This window comes from Schistocerca americana, chromosome 8 (assembly GCF_021461395.2).
Source record: "Schistocerca americana isolate TAMUIC-IGC-003095 chromosome 8, iqSchAmer2.1, whole genome shotgun sequence".
Taxonomy (NCBI): domain Eukaryota; kingdom Metazoa; phylum Arthropoda; class Insecta; order Orthoptera; family Acrididae; genus Schistocerca; species Schistocerca americana.
The window spans coordinates 260,218,155-260,233,687 of record NC_060126.1 but is presented as its reverse complement, the minus strand read 5'-3'; the positions used below and the strand labels follow the sequence as shown (position 1 = coordinate 260,233,687).

At 45.5% G+C, this 15,533-nt stretch overlaps 1 protein-coding gene across 2 annotated transcripts in view; it reads right to left on the bottom strand.

The window, feature by feature from the left end:
* The window catches only part of LOC124544714 (protein bric-a-brac 1-like), a 183,770-nt gene extending 181,090 nt beyond the window's left edge, over positions 1-2,680 (bottom strand). For both annotated transcript variants that reach the window (XM_047123359.1, XM_047123360.1), the window contains exon 1: positions 2,532-2,680. The gene's annotated coding sequence lies outside the window, so the exon portion shown is untranslated. The remainder of the gene's footprint in view (positions 1-2,531) is intronic.
* Between the last annotated feature and the right edge of the window lie 12,853 nt (positions 2,681-15,533).

Below are 15,533 nucleotides of genomic sequence, written 5' to 3'. Positions count from 1 at the left end.
GCACTTAACACGCGTCATGTGGTGGAGGAAAATGACATAGAAGCAGCTGATGTTTTACTTTTAAGGAGGCTGCGAGAGAAAGCTATAAAAATCTCCTCAGTCGGGGCAAGGGGGTGACTGATGACTTCATATCACATAAGAAGCCTATTGATGAAGATGAACATAAAAACGATTAATACATTAAAATTAATATGTTTGTTGCAAAAAAACGTATATAAAGTATTGTTAACATGTAATCTGAGTTCTACATAGTACTTTTCTTCTTGTTTTGTGAGTCAAATGTTTCAATACAAATAAAAAAACAGAGTTTTTCAATGAAAATCCAGTAATCTGACAATTTCTATACTCTAACATATCTCAGATCCATATGTGTTGGATCCTACTGTAAATGCAGCCCCTAACATTACATCACTAGTCAAATCTGACAACTATCAAATATTCCTCTTGACCCTCTTGTGGACTGTGCAAACAACTGGACTGATTGTTTTTTTCTGTCTTGCAAGGAACAAAAAAATAATACATGGAACACACACACACACACACACACACACACACACACACACACAGTTAATAACTGATAACTTTTCATTATTTAACATGTTAACCTTTTTTTAATTAGAAGCCTCAACATGCAGATGAACATTTTACCAATTGAATGGGTATATCATTCTATTATGTCAAACAAGTGTTCAATAGAACTACTATGAGTAGATGTGGTGGTGGTGGTGGTGGTGGTGGTGGTGGTGGCAGCAGCAGTAGTAGTAGTAGTAGTAGTAGTAGATGCTGTTATTGTTGTCAACAACCCTACATGAAGGAAGACAAGTTAGGCCTACGTAAGACGTGTAATCTCTCTCCTATACCACATGTAATAAAAACGGTTGAGACGGTTATGATGACAGTGTATTATGGCTGTACTACATTGGTAGCTGCTTCAAGATGTGGTTCTGCTGAAATTAGAAATCCAGTAGGGCTCACGTGCCTTGAGTGTCAACTCCGTTCTCTGTAAGCCTAAGAACAATTCCTCAAGTTAACATAAATCAATAATTTAAATATAACAGCTTTCAATAACCTAAAAGAGCAGCCCCCTCACACACACACACACACACACACACACACACACACACACACACAATTGTAGCATGGCATCAACTTAATTTTTTTTTTTTTTTTTATCTAATACTAATGCACAAAGCAATTGGTAATGTTTGCATAAAGGGCACTTGGGAAGATTTTGAAGTTTTAGTACTAAACCAACTTTACACATGTTAACAGCTGCAAAAGTGCAGAAGCATGGGATACTAACACGGTAGCATATGGATCTACGAAATGAATTTATAAGATTTATGTTATGGAGAAAGCACAGCAAGCAACATTGTAATAAGCGGAAAGAAAGAAAATTAAGTAAAATATGCGGAGCTTACACCAACTGAAAAGAGCATATCCTAAAATAATCTAATATTCTGAATTTATACTATTTGTGATATTTCCAATGACGGAAGCTACGACAGTGGTCATTTCTTTGATCTTTTTTTCGTAATTGATGATAGGATTCGTCTGACCACATGCTTCAGTCATGAACATTTTCACTGACTCCGAAGTTTTTCCCGAACCCTGGATTCTTATAAATACGTAACAGATTTTCTCAATCACAGAAAAATATTTATTCTGAAATTACGTCAATTCAAACATATTTATTTACTACTAACTGCTCTCTCAGCTATGTGCAACAGCGAATGAAGCGTTAGTCACTCAACATGTGCATCGAATTTGCTCGCATTACAAAAACACCGCAGTACAACCCAATCTCACACTCTTAGTACAGCTGTTCCGGCAGCGAAAGTATTTATTTATTTATTTTTTATTTATTTACAGATAACTGCTTCATACATCAAGAGAGCAGCAACTTTCATCTTTTACCACCGTTACGAAATTGGTGGCGCCTATTATGTTACGATCATGGCTGTTAAAATTAGGAATTTCTAATTTTCACTCATTTTAAGATATACCCTTGCCTAATTCACTCAACAAAATGCTGCTGCTCTAACACCTTTCTCCAGCTCCAGGGTACCGACGTCCATACAATAGTTAATACTACGAATCCGTAAACAGTTTCAGAAACTTCAAAAATATGACGATCATATGTTTTACTATGCACTGCAATAGAAATGTAAGAAATTCTGAAATTTTACTGACGGGGCCAAACACTGCTACGAGATATTTCTAACATTTTATTCTTCACTTATAAAATAAGAACAAAATAAAGAAAATATAGACACTGCAACACCGGTCAAGAGCTCGCGTCTGATTTTGTGCCACTAGCATGTCGTTCTCGCATAAGTCTTGTATTTCATCAATGATAGAGTCATTTCATGTATTATAACAAATTATGGGTTATGCCGGGAGCTAAGGAATTCTATACTACTTGTCATTTTCATTAACAATAGTCCAAGCATATATTTCCACTCAAAGAAAACTACTACTCAGGACATCAAAAAGTTGAATGCGTCTTTACTTATGTCAGATATACTTACTTGCGAAGATTCTACCAAAGAATTTCACGTACTAACCGCAACTTCAAATACCACACACTAATAACGCTAAAAACTGCAGTTTCTCCTTTTTGGTATTACATAGATCTACAACGATAAACAAGTGACCCATAAAACGGTACGGTGGTGATATCTAGGGATGACATTTGTGAACTTATAGGATATTGCTTCTTATGTTATCCCTGGAGTTTTTCAGTCTTCAGCAGAAGTCCCCGTAAGCCTCAAGTCGATAGATGACTGTCTTTGCGCGCCATCTCTTGTTATAATACACGAACTAAGATGGTAAAGACTACACGCAACTTCCTAACAGTTGCATATCGTCATGGTCTATCACATCAACACTAAAAATCTTCGAATGACGCCAAGCCACTTTCGATTTCAGACCGCGCCAGACAATTATTTACAGTTGTCTCTTCCCCCACCTTACTGCACGATCAGTAACTCTGCGCATTGACCATTGTCCTACAGCAGAAGGAGATCCAGCAGTTAGAATGTTAAATTTTATATTGTTTATGGTACAAATCGTACTCTTCCACCATTTTCAAGACAATTTTTTTTGGCTGTGCAGTCCTCTAAACAATTATATACGTTGAATATAATTTCAAATACATAAATTGTACACGGTAATTGCGTCATGGTAACACAAAGTTAGAATTGCGACAAACACCATTTCACGCGGTAGTCGACATGACACGGGAGAAGTATTATAATAATCATGGATAAACAGACTTGGACGTATTTTTTGTGCTTCTTAGACTTAAAAAATAAAGGTGCGTTAAAACCCCGCTACGTACAAAAAATCCCTTTTGCTCTTTCGCATAATTTTAACAAATTAAGTTCGTGTGAACTTTAAGGAAAAACGAAATTTTAATTTAACACCCTATAGAAGACGTAAAACAGTCAGAGCTCTGTATGGACAAGTAGGTGGCATATGGAAAAGAGATATGCGGTTTTCTTGTTTGAGAAAATGTTCGTGTATTTCTCTCAACAAATTTCAGTAATTCACGCAAATCCAGAATCAGCAGTCACGGCACGATTGCGAAGAATTTCGCATGTTCAGCATTGCTTCGCCTAGCCTGGTCACAGGAACTAAATACGGTATGTTTTTAAACACATCAGGGCCGAATCTAGTTTGACAAAGGGAACCCGGTACTTTAACTACTCTAAGCCCGCATCTTTACCGTGCGAATCAATACACGGTGCTACACAAAGCGTACTATTTGTTTATGCTTCGTTTTTATCACTGTCACTAACATTACTATTATTATATTTGCTTTATAAATGAAAGCGAAACGCTTATGGTGTAAAAAATTCTCTTTAACTGAACTGCAGTAAGATCATCACGGAAAACTGAGTGAGTGGTCAACTTTATCTTCTACAGGTACGATAGGGGTATGGAGAAGTTACTGGTGCCTCCTTCAACACCAGATGCTCGAGTTTTTAAGCAGGTTTTTGGGAGATATTTTGCGACTTGTTGAAGTGCCCAAGACATGAGATTTTAGCAGCAGAACCGGAAGGTACAAACAAAAAATAGTTGGACACTCTGAAATGAAAGTAACGTAAAAATATGATGCCCGATTCAAGGCCAGAACATCACATGACCTGAAGGTCACTAACAAACGTTTTACAGGTACCAGCTGCTTCAAGTATTGGGTTCCTGGTGACCAGCGATAATAATACAAAGAATGCGTTAGAGAACTGGTATAAGCAGGACACGAAGTCTAGCTTGCAAACTTACAAATATATAAAGTCTCTCTAATTACATGTTTTTGGTATATTATTCCTTTGTACGACGAGTTGTTACAAATGAATCAGAAGTGTAGACGACGACAGAATCGGATCCGAACAGCCCTGTGGAGAGGCCACACTAACATTATGGTTCCTGAAAATAGACAACAGCCTTCGCAGTAGTCACAGAAGCAACAGTTTGGATTATTGACTCATCTGGCCTAGTGACACTAGCCACCATAGCCTTGCTTATGGTGGTGCTGCGAACGGTCAAAATCAGAGGGGCCTACAGTCGTTTCGTTTCCCGAGAACTTGCCGTTGTGCTGCATGGTTTAAAGATGATGATATCTTCTTGAATATTCTTGAAATAAAACGGTCCCCCATTCGGATCTCCTGCTGAGGCTACTCAGGAGAATGTAGCTGTCAAGAAAAACAAATCTGGCATTCTATGGAGCGGAGGTTGGAATGTTAGATCTCTTAACTGGTTAGGTATATTGGAGAATTTAAAAAGAGAATTTGATAGGGCGAATTTAGATATAGTAAGAATAAGTGAAGTGCAGTGGCAGGAAGATGAGGACCTCTTATCAGGTGAATATAGGGTTATCAACAGTCCTCTTGCTTAGCTGAATGGGGCCGGCATGGTAGCTCACAAGGGAACCTCCCCATCGCACGCCCCTCAGATTTAGTTATGAGTTGGCACAGTGGATAGGCCTTGAAAAACTGAACACAGATCAATCGAGAAAACAGGAAGAAGTTGTGTGGAACTATGAAAAAAATAAGCAAAATATACAAATTGAGTAGTCTATGCGCAAGATATGCAAGATCAGGATAGTATTAGCTCAGGTGCGCCGTGGTCGCGTGGTTAGCGTGAGCAGATGCGGAACGAGAGGTCCTTCGTTCAAATCTTCGGTCGAGGGAAGAGTTTAATTTTTTATTTTCAGACAATCATCACCATACGATTTCTTACAGTTCGGAAAATATACATTGACCTTGTTATTGAAGTCGTGAGCTACATTTGCTGGATTCATATTGCCCACGGAATACATCTCACGTATTTAATGCACTCTCGTCCAAAGTAGTGAACAGTCAACTGCCAGCCAGGGAGCCTCGTTAGCAGGAATACTCTCTCCTCCGTGCGCTGTAGTCGACTGACGTGTGTTTCGATGTTTGTTTAGGTGTAGCGTCCCCATACTACGGCGCAGTTGGCTCGCATCGGACGGACAGATAATAATTGTCTGAAAATAAAAAATTAAACTTTTTTCCTCGAGGGAATAATTGAACCAAAGACCTCTCTTAATCCGCAGCTGCTCACGCTAATCACGGAACCACGGCGCTCTTGAGCTCGTGTTATCCTTGATGGTGCCTATTTTGCGCATGGACTGCTCAGTTTGTATATTTCGCTTATTTTTTTTTATAGTTCCACACAACTTCTTCCTGTTTTCTCGATTGATATCTGTTCAGTTTTTCAAGGCCTATCCATTGTGCCAACTTATAACCAAATCTGAGGGGGGTGCGATGGGGAGGTTCCCTTGTCAGTGTGTTCGGTTGGAGAGGCGCTGGCCCTCTGTAAAAAAAATAACTGATTAAAGGAATCAACGATCGACTTGAACGGATGTCCTGTGACGTCCGCCAGGGCCAAACGCAACGAACGTTATCGAACAAAATGAAAAAAGAAAACCAAAGGAAAACAAAAAAATGGTAACGTGCTTGCCTCCCATGCAGTGGGTCCGGGCTCGATTCCCGGCTGGGTTGGAGAATTTTCTCCGCTCGTGAACAGGGTGTTGTGCTGTCCTCATCATCATTTCATCCTCATCACCGGCACGCGAGTCACCCAATGTGGCGTCGACTGCAATAAGACCCGCACTCGGTGGCTGAACTTCCCCGGTTGGAGCCTCCCGGCCAGCAATACCATACGATCATTTCATTTCATTTCAGGGTTATCAACACAATATCAAATAGGGGTAACTCAGGAATTGCTCTAATAAAGATTAAAAAAAACAGGAATGCAAGTGAGATATTAACAGCGTAGTGAACACTTTTTATAGCCAAGATAACTACATATGACAACTAGCTCCGCACGTTATGAAGAAGCTGAAAGAATTTATGATGAGGTAAAAGAAATTATTCAGATAATTAAGGGAGATGAAAATTTAACTGTACTGGAGGACTGGAATTCGATAGCATGAAAAAGGAAGAGGAGGAAAAATGATTGAACACATGGACTGGGGAAAAGGAGCGAAAAAGGAAGCCGCCTGGTAAAATTACATCTACCACCTATTCTCAGCAAGACACCTTATGGTGTGTGGCGGAGGGTGCTTTGTGTATCACGTTACTTCTTCCTTTCCCTGTTCCAGTCGCGCATGGTTCGGAGAAGAACGATTGCCTATAAGACCCCGCGTGGACTCGAATCTCTCTATTTTACCTTCATGGTCTTTTCGCGAGATATACGTAGGAGAAAGCCATAAGGTGGCTGATTCGTCTAGGAACGTACACCGACGAGCAATATTCAAGTACTGGTCGAACGAGGGCTTCGTAAGCTACTTCCTTTGCTGAAGAACATTTCCTGAGAATTCTTTCAGTGAATCCGTCTGACATCGGCCTGACACGCGGTTAATTTGTTGTTCCATTTCACATCGCTCCATACCCATGCTGCTGGATATTTTGTGGAAATAACTGCTTCCAGTGATTGTTCTGCGAAATCATGTAATCACACAACAAAACGTCTCTCATATGTAAATTAAAAGAGGAGATGGAGAGAAAGGTAAGGAAAGCGTTTACTATTGCCAACTACATCGGCACATTAGGCGGAATCAGCAGTGACGAGTGAAAATGTATATCGCACCAGGATTCGAACCCAGGATCTCCTGCTCACTATTTTTTTAAAACGCTCTATCCTTCTTTTTTATTATTTTTTTAGGGCAAGTGCTCTATCAACTTTTTTTAAATTAACTTAATTTGTAGGTTTTTTTTAACTAAAAAAAACCTAAGTGCCACCGCCACTTTTCATTCTATAACAAAAAAATCTGGTCCACTTCAGGCGTTGGCTCCTGACAACCTACTCCAGAGAGCTACCTATATACCAGGGCAAATATGGGAAATCAAGGTTAGGGCTATCCTACAAACAAAACAAAATCTTCCTTTTCCTGAATTTTATTTTTATTGTTTTTTTTTATTTTTTTCCTCTTTTCCTTTCCTTTCTTTTTTTTCTTTTTCTTTTTGTTGTGTAATTGATCAGAGGGCTTCTGCGCCCCGCTGGTAATATGTTGAGTCACGTCTTCTCGAAATTGATGTGTTCCGTTAAATTGTTCAGAAATGTTCATTGGTTCAAACAGGAAACCTTCTTCTCTCTTGGCTTAACACATTCCAGCTGCGAGGCGGGTCGTGGAAAGCACTCGCAAGGAAGTTTGAGAAAAATTGTCTGTATTTTGGGTGACGGACAACGACATTTTGACGGTCTTTGAGGTATGTCCAAAAATCGAGTACAGAGTCGACAGTTTGTTCAAATAGGTAGTGAATGGCATGTCCGCGAATCCAATTCACAGCATTGGTCTTTGTCCGAAGAAAATAGTCACGTTCCGGAAATAATAATGAAAGGGGAGTAATCCGATCCGGAATGTCACGCGTTAGAAAAGCCACAATACGACGAACCAAGTGCCTAACCTCCGCCGCCGGTCCGCAAACAAACCAATGTTCATCATTTTCTGGCACTCCACGCGTGGAACATAGAGGCGATTGGGCGAGGTGGATACGATGAAGGCGAAATTGGTTGATTTGCTTGCCATTGACAGTTAGGTACCAGACAGATTGAACATTCGTGTCAAGGTAACAGGCGAACACCACGCGCCATACACGACGCCAGTCAATCTGGGGGAACTTTTGTTCAATCGGGTCAGGTGGACGACCTAATTGGAGGACATTGTATACTGCCTTTGTCTTGAGTAAAAGTTGTCTTGGTAAGGTGAGGCGTAGATAACTGAGTTTAAGAAAGAAGTATGGTATATAATGGAACTGGGCCGGAACATCAGAGATCATCACTGGGGCTGACAGTGAGACCGGCGAATATGCCGACAGGAGGAGACCAGTGAGGCTCGTTGGGCAACGTGTCCAATACCGTCATCTGGGAGCTGACAAATAGGGCGCGAGCTCTATCCGGCACGTGAAACAGACCTATCCCACCTCGTTCATGGGGAAGAGTAAGGGTTGCATAGTTAACTTTGAACAACAGCCCAGAGCTGACGAAAGATGCCATCGCTGCCAACATGCGACGTGCCACAGTAAGCGGGAAAGGTAGAACTTGTGCTACATGGGGAACTCGGGATGCGATATATATACACTCCTGGAAATTGAAATAAGAACACCGTGAATTCATTGTCCCAGGAAGAGGAAACTTTATTGACACATTCCTGGGGTCAGATACATCACATGATCACACTGACAGAACCACAGGCACATAGACACAGGCAACAGAGCATGCACAATGTCGGCACTAGTACAGTGTATATCCACCTTTCGCAGCAATGCAGGCTGCTATTCTCCCATGGAGACGATCGTAGAGATGCTGGATGTAGTCCTGTGGAACGGCTTGCCATGCCATTTCCACCTGGCGCCTCAGTTGGACCAGCGTTCGTGCTGGACGTGCAGACCGCGTGAGACGACGCTTCATCCAGTCCCAAACATGCTCAATGAGGGACAGATCCGGAGATCTTGCTGGTCAGGGTAGTTGACTTACACCTTCTAGAGCACTTTGGGTGGCACGGGATACATGCGGACGTGCATTGTCCTGTTGGAACAGCAAGTTCCCTTGCCGGTCTAGGAATGGTAGAACGATGGGTTCGATGACGGTTTGGATGTACCGTGCACTATTCAGTGTCCCCTCGACGATCACCAGTGGTGTACGGCCAGTGTAGGAGATCGCTCCCCACACCATGATGCCGGGTGTTGGCCCTGTGTGCCTCGGTCGTATGCAGTCCTGATTGTGGCGCTCACCTGCACGGCGTCAAACACGCATACGACAATCATTGGCACCAAGGCAGAAGCGACTCTCATCGCTGAAGACGACACGTCTCCATTCGTCCCTCCATTCACGCCTGTCGCGACACCACTGGAGGCGGGCTGCACGATGTTGGGGCGTGAGCGGAAGACGGCCTAACGGTGTGCGGGACCGTAGCCCAGCTTCATGGAGACGGTTGCGAATGGTCCTCGCCGATACCCCAGGAGCAACAGTGTCCCTAATTTGCTGGGAAGTGGCGGTGCGGTCCCCTACGGCACTGCGTAGGATCCTACGGTCTTGGCGTGCATCCGTGCGTCGCTGCGGTCCGGTCCCAGGTCGACGGGCACGTGCACCTTCCGCCGACCACTGGCGACAACATCGATGTACTGTGGAGACCTCACGCCCCACGTGTTGAGCAATTCGGCGGTACGTCCACCCGGCCTCCCGCATGCCCACTATACGCCCTCGCTCAAAGTCCGTCAACTGCACATACGGTTCACGTCCACGCTGTCGCGGCATGCTACCAGTGTTAAAGACTGCGATGGAGCTCCGTATGCCACGGCAAACTGGCTGACACTGACGGCGGCGGTGCACAAATGCTGCGCAGCTAGCGCCATTCGACGGCCAACACCGCGGTTTCTGGTGTGTCCGCTGTGCCGTGCGTGTGATCATTGCTTGTACAGCCCTCTCGCAGTGTCCGGAGCAAGTATGGTGGGTCTGACACACCGGTGTCAATGTGTTCTTTTTTCCATTTCCAGGAGTGTATTTACATATCGAGCTCGTTGGAGAATATCTAAGGATCGAAGGCGATGGCCCATAAGACCTGCTCTGATCATTAAAAGGAGGCGTCGGCAGTTGATGGGGGCTGAACGCCGGAGATCAGATGAAAAATCTATTCCCAAACAGCGAATTGCATCAACGGTGGTAAGAGGTGTAACGCACTCCACGGGAAGTCCCGTGCCAATGAACATAACTTGTGACTTACGTACGTTTAAAGAGCTACCCGATGCCTCACCATAAGTCGCTACCCACGTCAAAACAGCTCGAACCTCGTCGGCATTACGTAAACAGATGACTACATCGTCAGCATAGGCCGTGCAACAGAATCGGTAGCGATCTATGGACAACCCTACCAAACGTTGTCTTAGTCCACATAGCAAGGATTCCAAGGAAAAGGCGTACAAAAGCGCTGAAAGAGGGCAACCTTGACGTACGGATCGACCTATTTTTATCGGAGGAGTGAGTCTGCCATTGTACATAACCCTGGACGAGGCAACCCGCAGAAGGCGCATCACTACCGTGATAACGGCGATTGGTAAACTCATATGGTGGAGAACGGCCGTAAGGAACGAATGGTCAACCCTATCAAAAGCTTGACTTAAGTCCAAAGACGCAAGTGCCCCAGACAGGCGTTGTGCCTGTGTAGCGGCGATCATATCCCTGTAGCGGCATAAAGCCGTGCGGATATTGTTATCCCCTCCCAAAGATGCTTGGTCTGGCGACACAACATATCGGGCAACGTTTTTAAGTCGTGCCGCCAAAAGGCGAGTGAAGATTTTCATATCACTGTTAAGGAGGGTGATGGCCGATAATCACTGATATTGTTGCCACCATGCGGTTTACGTACAGGAATAATCATTCCTTCCATGAAAGCGTCTGGCACAGGTACTTCCGGAGACATCAGTTCCCAACAGATGGAGGTGAAGGTGGACTCTAACAAATCACGGAAGGTGTGATAAAATTCGAGGGGAAGACCGTCGGGTCCTGGGGAGCGATTGATGGTTCCTGCCCAGATCGCATCGCGGACTTCGTCATCAGTCACCTCTGACGTCAAGTCAATCGCCGCATCTCCTGGGATGCCACCGGAGTTGAGCTGTGAGACTTCCTCGATCAACTCTGGGGAATGTGGAATGGCGGCGTAGAGCTGCTGGTAGTGGGCATGAAGCACATTCCCTATTGCAGATTGGGTTACGTAGCGACGCCCTTCTTGGTCTGTTAGGAAGTGAATCAATTTTCGGCGTAGATTTTGGAGTTCTTGGATGATATGGTACATCGACGGATGTTCATGAGGCATGCGATCAGCAGTACGAGATCGTACTATCGTTCCTTCCAAATGCCTCCGCATGAGGTTGGAGATTTGGGCCTTAGCATGGTTCATCCTTGTATGGCGCTCAGGGGAGGCTGGCATCGTGGAGCATTCTCGTAGGATCCTGTAGTAAAAGTCCATAGTGCTCTTCCTCCAGGCTACAACATCTTTGCCATACCGGATCAAAGTTTTTCGAAGAGCAGGTTTTGCACACTGGATCTACCAGGATATGGTAGACGGATAAGTGGGACGGCGTCTATTACATGTGATCCAAGTGTCTTCTATTAGAAGTCGACAGTCAGGTGAATTAAGAAGTGCCGTGTTCAGTTTCCACAAACCACGTCCGTGCCATACTGACTGTCTTGTGAGAACAACATCACAGAAGTAAGCCTCATGATCTGAGAAAGCAACAGGCCAGATTTCAGCCTGTCGAGTGTGTTGAATTAGGGATCGCGAGATGTAGATGTGATCCAGTCGGCTAGAGGAGTGCGCAGTGTAGTACGTAAAGCCCATAAGATCACCGTGAACATGTCTCCACGTGTCGACAAATTGTAGCCGCGTGACGACTGTTTCCAGAGCTGCGCATGGTGAGTGACGCGGCAATTGATCCTGAGGTCGCTGGGTGCAGTTGAAGTCTCCAACCATGACCCAGTCATCGTGTGGTCCCATAAAAAGGGGGTTAACTTCATTCGCGAAGAAGGTATTGCGTTCACGACGGTAGCTGGAGCCCGACGGCGCATAAATGTTGACGATGCGTACACTAAAGAGAGTAAGGGCCATACTTCTGCCGTTGGGTAGGCATAGGACATCTTCGGCAGGAAGACCTTCTCGTAAAATGATGGCAACACCACAACCGGTGTCCGAAGCGGGAGAAAATGCGCTGTGAAGCCATGTGGTGGTGAAAAATCGGCGACATGCACTTCCTGAAAAGCGCAATATCTATGTCCGCATCATAAATCATATCGCGGAGCAGCGCTAGTTTGTGGGGCGCACGAATGGTCGCGAGGTTAATCGTTGCGACACGATAATGCTGGTGTTGGAGTCCCACAGGCACAGGTGGGGCTCCTTCTTCAAGAGCGAGAGGTCGTCGATCTTGCCGGTCCGCTGAAGAGGTTGCTATTGTGGGGAGTTTGCGGGCGGGGGCGCAACCGATGGAGGCGCCTCATCATCAGCACAGTCCACCCCAGTCCCTTCGATCTCCACGTCGTCTGCCCAGGAGACTGATACTGCGGTAGGGCATCGGCTGTGCACATCATCCACGTGGAGAGGAGACGTAGTTTTCGGCTCAGCGGATAGGCTCTCTTCAACGTCGAATTGTGGTGGCGACGGCGCCAGTAAGGAGGGATGTTCGTTGCCAGTGGTCGCCTGTGGCGGGTCGTTCGCATCAGACTTTTGGTCATCAAAGAGCGGTTTGACGTCCATCTTCGGGTCTGCATCCCTGGTCTCCATCCGTAGAATGGATTCATCAGGGGGTGTACGGCTACGTTTCTTTCTCTTTCGTGTCGACCCTTGTTTTCGAACATGTCGTTCAGAGTCTGATTGCGGGTGGCTTTCGTCTGACTCCGGACCAGTCTGAAGGAAAGCAGAAGTAGGTACCACTCCCGAATCAACGTCCAGCTCAGAAGCATTTTCAGTCACAGTGCTGCGAGGATTCGGCAGATCAAGATCTGGCGTCTGTGGCACCTCAGGAGGAATCTCAGTAACGGTTGCATCTGCCTGATCAGACGACGTCAACGGAGCCGGAAGACCCTGTGTAGAGGTGCTACCTTCCTTGGCAACCTTGGCATATGTGACAGGGATCTGAGTGATCACCACTGGGGACGTTTCCTCGCCGACCGGCGTCTGGATCAGGCGGCGTCGCATGCAGGCGGATCTGACGTGGCCTTCTTGTCCACAACCCGCACATGTTCGGGGTTGGCCGTCGTACATGACAATGGCTCGCACCCCGCCAATTGTCAGGTATGATGGTATATGTTTTTTCAGTTCAATTTTGACCTGACGCACACCATTAAGGACATGGTAGGTCGTGAAGGTTTGCCATTTTTCCTCTACGTAACCGATGACATTACCGTATGGTTGTAACGCAGAGACAACTTCGTCCTTCGGCACTTCAAAAGGTAGTTCAAACACCATAATCGTGCCTTGACCGTACTCTGCAGGTCCAACTGTTACAGCTCCGACGTGACCATCAGACTATTTGAACTTAAGTCCATTGGCATGGCGGCGAATAACATCTTCACACACCTCGGTGTTTGTCATTTTAATATAAACGACACTACTCATGATCGAAAAATGGATTCCGATAACGTGGTTAGGATCTAAACGAACTTCTTCACGTATGAACGTTTCAACTTCATGTGCACGAGGTCGCGCATGTTCAGCTGGGAAGGAAACTTTAAGGGTCGCACTTGCGGTAAGCGCTCGACATGTTGTTCACGGTGGACGGACACAAGCCTTAAAGCTACGACGCGGAAGTAAACAAAGCCTGCAGCGGAGCACTGGCCGGCGCGCGGGGCCGTCCGCACGCTGCCACAGCTGAGAGCCGACTTAACACAGTGTCATCGCATCTGCGTGGACTATCTCGACACGCCTTACGGCCGATCCACGTTCCCACCTATCTGCAGTCGCTCTCCATGTCTTCCACGCTCGCTACTCTGGGATTGCCGCAGGAGGTCGGATGTACTTGTGCATCTGCACTGAAGCAGGTGGATCCATTGTCCATATAGGCGAATTAATTATATGAATGCATGGTGTCTGCTCTTTTGGACACGTCCGAAAGAACAGGCCCACATTTATTACAGTTTTGTAAGACTCTAATATGGATTTATTAAGTTATCAATAATTGCTTTCTCTCAATTAGTAGCATTAATGCAGTGGACGTAACAGGTTCCTCGCATAGTCCACCCGTTACACAAGTAAATTTTGCTCTGTCCCCTACATCACTGATCATAAAAGTGAGACATATACGTGACAAATGCTCAATAACTGCTTGATTTCTCGCTTCGAAACAGTTAAATGAATTAATCGACACCACGACACGGCAGTAACCACACTACTGGCCATTAAAATTGCTACACCACGAAGGTGACGTGCTACAGACGCGAAATTTAACCGACAGGAAGAAGATGCTGTGATATGCAAATGATTAGCTATTCAGAGCATTCACACAAAGTTGGCGCCGGTGGCGACACCTACAACGTGCTCATATGAGGAAAGTTTCCAACCGATTTCTCATATACAAACAGCAGTTGACCGGCATTGCCTGGTAAAACGTTGTTGTGATGCCTCGTGTAAGGAGGAGAAATGCGTACCATCACGTTTCCGACTTCGATAAAGGTCGGATTGTAGCCTATCGCTATTGTGGTTTATCGTATCGCGACATTGCTGCTCGCGTTAGTCGAGATTCAATGCCTGTTAGTAGAATATGGAATCCGTGGGTTCAGGAGGGTAATACGGAACGCCGTGCTGGATCCCAACGGCCTCGCATCACTAGCAGTCAAGATGACAGGCATATTATGCGCATGGCTGCAGCCACGTCTCGATCCCTGAGTCAACAGATAGGGGGCCGGCCGAAGTGGCCGAGCGGTTCTGGGCGCTTCAGTCTGGAACCGCGCGACCGCTACGGTCGCAGGTTCGAATCCTGCCTCGGGCATGGATGTGTGTGATGTCCTTAGGTTAGTAAGGTTTAACTAGTTCTAAGTTCTAGGGGACTGATGACCTCAGATGTTAAGTCCCATAGTGCTCAGAGCCATTTGAACCAGCCATTCAACAGGTAGGGACGTTTGCAAAGACAACAACCATCTGCACGAACAGTTCGACGACGTTTGCAACAGCATGGACTATCAGCTCGGAGACCATGGCTGCGGTTACCCTTGACGCTGCATCACAAACAGGAGCACCTGCGATGGTGTACTCAACGACGAACCTGGGTGCACGAATGGCAAAACGTCATTTTTTCGGATGAATCCAGGTTCTGTTTACAGAATCATGATGGTCGCATCTGTGTTTGGCGACATCGCGGTGAACGCACATTGGAAGCGTGTATTCGTCATCGCCATTCTGGCGTGTCACCCGGCGTGATGGCATGGGGTGCCATTGGTTTCACGTCTCGGTCACCTGTTGTTCGCATTGACGGCTCTTTGAACAGTGGACGTTACATTTCAGATCTGTTACGACCCGA